Raw genomic sequence first — 6693 nt, 5'->3', positions numbered from 1 at the left:
GGCGGAATTTTTTTTTATCCAAGTTGATCAGGCTAAGCAACTGTGGTTCTTCTCAAAATGAACCAAGTACACTTGAACTAGCAACCACTATGATCAGGGGGTTTGACTGGTGGAGTAGAGCAAACAACTCTGGTTGACATGTACTAACAATCAGTAATCTCACGTCTGGCAAAAAGCACTACAAGGTAGCAAACTGAAGCACAGACATATGCCTTCACTGTGAATGCAAGCCTCATATCTAAGTCATTTCGTGTGGTCAGAAATCTCGACAGAGCAGAAGTTCAAAATGAACGTTGAAGACTGCAATGCACTTTGACTGCCCCTAACCTAATCCAAGTAAACAAGACTTCTAAAGATAAAATATGCAAGTTAGTATATCCCCCTATAAACAGCCAGATTCAGTGGTGTCTAAGATTCAGATGTCTTGCCTACAAGGCAGATATTGTACCATAACAAAATGAATATCAACTGCACTACTGCAGTTGGGGGAAGAACAACGAAATGATCATAAAATTTCAGAATTCTATAAATGCCAACCACTATCCATACATGAACAAGAACAGAACGAGAGAAGTAATAAGCAGGCTACGCTTGTAAATGGGGAAACGGAAGGACAATGCAACTGCAAAATGCAAGGTGCATTCCCCAGTCCAGAAACTACATTCAGTCTTGCCCATCCCGGTTCAAATCATGGCTGCAAATCCTACTTATAAAGTTTGGAGTTCGTGATGAGTTCACTCTCCCTCCACTTGTACTTTCATAATATATATGGGACCAACAATCTTGCAAAAAACTCAAACTCAAAACCTTACTCTGGGTTCTAGCTTTTCGCAGCTTTACTTATTCTAACATGACGGAAGACCCTTTCTCCTACCATCTTTCTTCCTGGATCCCAGCCAGAATATGTCTCGCTTCAATCCTTGTAATTACCTCTTACTGGATGTTTCAGTTGATCCAACATCCCTGTCTTTTCGTCCTCCATTTCTTTTTGAACCCCACAATGGTTATAGGACACTAAGGCTCTTCCAACAATCCCTGTGTCAGTGTTCTAAATCCTTACCATTTTAGGTGATTTTTTATGGCAATGCACGATCTCCATGCTAGTATATAATATAACAATTGGTGTTTGTAGCTCCTCCGGTAATGCTACATAGTGACATACTATCAGCCAATCTTATAATTATTATATGTGCTTGCATACAATAACCAATTTTTTTACAGTGATTATTATGGAACAAGATAACAACAGTATAAGAGCATCAAGAGAGGTAAGAGCATATATGCAAGATGCTGGAATGTAGCAACCTGATAATGGATGTACATCAGGATGCAATAGTTTTAATATCGTCTCCAGGGCTTAGGGATTATGGGAATGAATTGAACTATTGCTGGGCTCAGCATACAGTTCAAGTTAGAGGTAGGTATGATCATCATCAATATCTGAGTACAAGCTGCCCAGGTCATGAAATGGTGGGATCAATCTGCCCAGGTCGCTCTAAAAAAGACAAGTTGTTGTTAGCTACTGCTTGAAGACTTAATTGAAGAAGAGAATGGTGCAAACGATTGCCACAACCACAAGCTACTTCCAATGAAGCTTTCCCATATATTCACTGCTTACGGGAGCTTAATCTTGCTTACGGGAGCTTAATCTTTCTCACCGAACTTATTATTATTCTTGATGGCCTGAATATTTTCTAGCTACAATTCAGCCATTTTTCTATTTATCTATTACTAACTTGTAAATCATATGTTTAGACTTGTCTTGAAGTACATTCATAATATAAATACTTGGCTTGTGTTTTACAAATATACTACCTCAATCCCAAGTTTTAAGGCCTATATTTTTTTCAGAAAGTCAAACTATGTTAAGTTTGACTTAATTTTTATCAAAAATCATAACATGAAAAGTATAAAATAAATATCATTAGATAGATAATGAAATATATTTTCATATGGTACCTACAAAATATCATATTTATTCATAAATTCTTCTAAAAGTTGACTTTCTGAAAAAATATAGGCCTTAAGCCTTGGGATGGAGGTAGTATTATAGTAAAAATTAGTGGTCAAAGGTACATCTTAAAGACCGTGGCAATGTCCAAAACGACATTTATCTGCGATGTGTAGTGAGTAGTCAGTTAAGATGGTTGCACATATGTATGCAACAAATAGACCACAAGGTTAAAATCATAAAATGCTAGTATCGTTTCCAAAATATATTAAATATAAGATCCTTAAGATAGAACAATAAGAGACAATGCAATGGGAGTGGCCTGACCCAATCTTATCCCAAATGATGAAAATGTCCATGTTAATCAATGCTTATACAAAACAATAAATTTAAAAGAAATAGTAACATGTATTAAGATAATAATAGAATAAAAATCATCAACCCAGAGAGTTTAAAACATAGCTATGCATGCACGAAAGAGCTAGCAATGCGCTAAGCGATCTTAAAAGGGTATAACGAATAAACTTAGACCGGACATCAGCCTGGATAGGAGCACTCCTTTCCATCCGATGAAGACTCGTGGACATCACATCGCCAAATAGGAACAAAGATCCTATGTAGACTGGGAGGAGTCCCGTAGTTGCTTTGCAGCAGTGGCGGCGGTAGGCAAGATCGCTCATGCGTCGCCAGAAGCCAAAGACCCTAAGAAGCAAACTCTAGTTCTCTCGAACCTTGCTCAGTCTCCCTGCTCATTGCTTGTTCCAGTAACTTTTCAGTCTTAACCATTGGCCTTCCTTCCTTGCAGGAATTCAGTAATTTCTCTGGTGGCAGGTAATTGATCAACAAAAATAAGACCCATCCAAATATTCCAATATCATCCAAATAAACTTAGCTGTAGCCGAATTACAGGACACTGAATTGTTAAAAACTGAATCAAAACACAATCAGCGCAACCATCTAGTTTAAGCTCGGAGGTGGAGTTGTTGACAGGGCTCTACCTCTTAATCTGTTTTATGCACTGGAGCAAGGCTCTCTTCAAATAAACAGAATCTTGAACTAGGGGTCATTGTTTGAAGTGATGTGTGTGTCTCGGTAATTGAAAGAATGGTCTCTAGAGCTTGAGACCTAAGGTCATAGGTGTGAACCTTCTTCAGAAACTTGTCAAAAAGTCTGTGCTGGCTAGTAGCGATGATTATCTTCTTCCTTGACCTGCCATTGCCATTGCCATTGCCAGTAGAACCAATAACTCTCACAACCTGTGGCTGACGTAAATCTCTTGCCACACGACCTAACAAATTAATCCGATGATTCAGTGACCAAGCACAAGAGGTACAGTCAGGCACTTTCCATATTTCCAAAATGCAACCACCATTGCGATTATTCCGAAGGTCTCGGACCAGACATAGTTGGTTATCCATCTGCACTAGGTGCTCTCCTAATGTCCCAGGGCAGAAGGGTGGAGGCGGTCCTATTGATGCCCGGAAGAGGGGACGCTGGTACATTTCTGATGTCCAGAACGGTGGTGGTCCGACCGAACTGAAGGTCTCCTCTGCAAGAGAAAAGGATATCACGGCAGCTCTTGGCACTTTGGAGAATAAACATGGCGGGACCAACCAGTACAGGGATCCGTTTGCAAACACAGGTGGTAGATTGTACGTAGCAACATTGGCAACAGCAGCTGCTGCAAACCTGCACAATCCAAAAGGTATTCCTCCGGTAGGTGGCCTCCAGAGATCCGCATCACCACCTCCATGTGTATACAACTCACACCTGACTCTCTCATTGTCATGGCGTGTCCCTCAGATCAACCTGACCACCTTGTACTTCCTTGTCCGGACATCGAATCCTAGCCCAGTAGATGTATGCCGGTTTACGCTGCGGAAAGGTGGCAGACGTGTGACTGCCGTGTGGCTGCATTGCAGATGTAATAGGCTGGCGCAGCATCATCCAGCAGAAGGCTGAGGCCATGACACGTTGCTGGCATGACTAGCTGCATGGAGTTGCCGCATGCAGAGTCAAGGGTGAAGAGCAGTTCATCCTTTGGGCCTGATGGGCAGCATGAGTACACCTCCGTAGAGTCAGATGTTGCTGTGGGTGAGACAAACAGTAGCTTTGGTGGTGCAGCCTTGGGGGTCGCCATGTAAAGACGGCAGAACTCATCGGTAGAGAAGAGCGCAGCCCAGGAGCGGCAGACAACCCGGAAGCGCATGATGGATTTGACGGGGAGCCGCAGTAGCACCTCCACAATCATCTCGTCTGGGAGCAAACCACCATCGCAGGATATGGTGGCCCTTTTTCTTTGGTTAGTAACAGAGGATAGCATGGCAGTGGCAATCTTTCTTGCCTCTCTGTGCGCCGCCCAAACTCCAGTGATCAATTTGCTCTGAAATAAAATTAACACATGGGGTCATTAGTCTAAGTGAAGAAGAAAAATAAACTTTTGAAGTAATGACGATACAGATTTGTTCCCCGATGGGTGATCATGACCACGATCACCTCGCGACACGTGCATCCCTACATCCCCACTCCCACACCCGGCCTCTCTCTCCCCTTATCTCTTCTCTCTTCTTTCCTTCCTCTTCCTCGGCCATCGAAAGAGGGAAAGCTCCACCGTGCCGGAGTCAGGGCTGACGCATCTGCATTGGCCCTGCCTTTGGCTCAGTCAAGGATCGCCGTCACCGGCACCACAGTGGCCCCAACTCCAGCGAGGAATAACCTTAGAGCATCTCTAGCAGGCATCGCAAACCCCAAACCTCAAATACGGTGATGGAGGGCACCCCAAACGCGTTTTGCGGGCTGAAAAAACTGCTCGCAGCCCAGACACCGCAAAAGAATCCCTAAAAGAGTACATTCCCTATTGTGGCCCACAATCAGCATTTTTTTCTCCTTCTTCCTCAGCCTCCCTTCGCCAGCAGCCCGATCCCCGCCGGCCGCCCACCTAGCTCGCAGCCATGCCGCCCCCGTTGGCCGCTTGCCCGCCCGTCACCGCACGCCTCCAGCTGTCGGCAGCTGCGATGCCCGCGCCTCCTGCGCCCGCCCGCTCGTCGGCCGCCCGAGTGCTTGCAGCCACCGCTCCGCCCTCCGCAACAGCCGCCCGCTCCAGATTCCAGCGAATTTTGGCCCGATTCCGGCGACTCCGAGGAATTTGGTAGACTCTGAAGCTCGTACTGGTTGAAGTTTCCTTCGCGCCAACGCGGATGTCGGGATGTTGTTCCCTCTCGGAAGGCCTCACGGAACTGGGTAGTTGGGGTTTGCACGATGCAACACTGGGTAGACTGGAAAAAAAAATTCGGATGGGGGCTCGGTGCGGTGTCTAGACCGGCCTTTTTTTCTCTCAAAAACCGCAAAAGAGCAGTTATTCTCCGGATGGGGGCTTGATGCGGTGCCTGCTAGAGATGCTCTTAGGGATTAGGGTTGGGGTGCTGGGTCCCCGGCACGGACATAGGGGTAGCAAGGGCGTGGGTCACCGGCAGCGGAGAAGAAAGGTGTGTCAGGGCTTAGAGGGATGACCGGGGGAAGAGGAGACTCCGGCAAACTGAGTTAGCAAGGCGCGTCTGCAGTGACGCTCGACACGGTGGCGATGGCTGTCGGTTTGGCCGGTGGCGGTGGCATGGGAGATGGTGGTGGAGTTCCAGCGCAGCAGTAGTTCTCTCCTTCCAATCCTCTCCCGCGTTCAGACAGCTAAACGATCGGGAAATCGATTGTGCTCATGGATGCCCAGTTGCCCACCAACTAGCAGCCCTCAGGGGCGATTGATGGTCCCATAAAAAATACTCTAAGCTATGAAATCGATTAATAACTATACCCATTTGGAACAAGGCGGATATGGTTTATGTCCACAGCAAAGTGAATAAAAGAGGGCGGGATCTGGTTGTTGACCGGGGGCATCAGCGGACAGGCGGAAGAACAAGGGATTGCTTCCTTACTTTACCAACACGACGAATCGGTTCCGGATGCGTAGCTCGTTCACTTGGAGCTCAGCTGGATGTTTAGGTTTGGCGTCACGGGCGAAGAAAGACTCGACTTTTTCCTGAGTGGGACGATGGTAAGGGGAAGACGATGGACACGAGATCGCTGCGGTTCTATCTACAGCCGCCATTTCTCGCTGATACCGAGTCCTAGTGCTTTTTTTGAGACAACCGAGTCCTAGTGCTAAAGCCCCCGCGCCCGCGTGAACTCTGTGTTGGGCCACGGCCCAGCTGGCGTTGTTTCTGAGATTTGGAATTTGATGGGATTATATCGATGTACGCCTTTATCTAAAACTAGCAAAAGTGCCCGTGCGTTGCTACGGATTATATATTTTATAGTATTTTTTATGTAGTACTACCTCCGTTAGGGATTACAAATCTGGCAGTTATTTCTAGGTTATCAATTTAACCAAAATAACGTGAATTATGCAATACAAAAATTATGACATTAGAAAGTAGAACATCTAAACTTTCTAATTATATATATTTTATAATATATCTTTTATTAGGTTAGTTAAATTTACGACTTAGGGATACGCGGGGCTTTATAATCTCTAACGGAGAGAATAAGTCTGATATTGAACCAACTTTCTGGTATAACACAAAAAATGAATGGCCGTACTGGGGAAGAAACCGAGCAGCGTTGTGTTATTGATAGAGGTAATTGTGTGCACAACACCAAAAATACAAGTACGAACACTCGAACTCGGGCGGGCTGAGAGCTATCAGCAGCTCACTGCCACCAGGCTATGCTTTGGTTCACCTTTCTGGTCG

The 6693-nt window shown here is 45.4% G+C and overlaps 1 pseudogene; it reads right to left on the bottom strand.

Annotated features, from left to right (window-relative positions):
• Nucleotides 1-2365: 2365 nt before the first annotated feature.
• Nucleotides 2366-6048, bottom strand: LOC127314708 (F-box/kelch-repeat protein At3g23880-like; annotated as a pseudogene).
• Nucleotides 6049-6693: the final 645 nt, after the last annotated feature.

The sequence above is a fragment of the Lolium perenne genome, chromosome 7, assembly GCF_019359855.2.
Source record: "Lolium perenne isolate Kyuss_39 chromosome 7, Kyuss_2.0, whole genome shotgun sequence".
In the NCBI taxonomy this organism is placed as follows: domain Eukaryota; kingdom Viridiplantae; phylum Streptophyta; class Magnoliopsida; order Poales; family Poaceae; genus Lolium; species Lolium perenne.
This window is presented reverse-complemented; position numbering and strand designations above follow the sequence as displayed.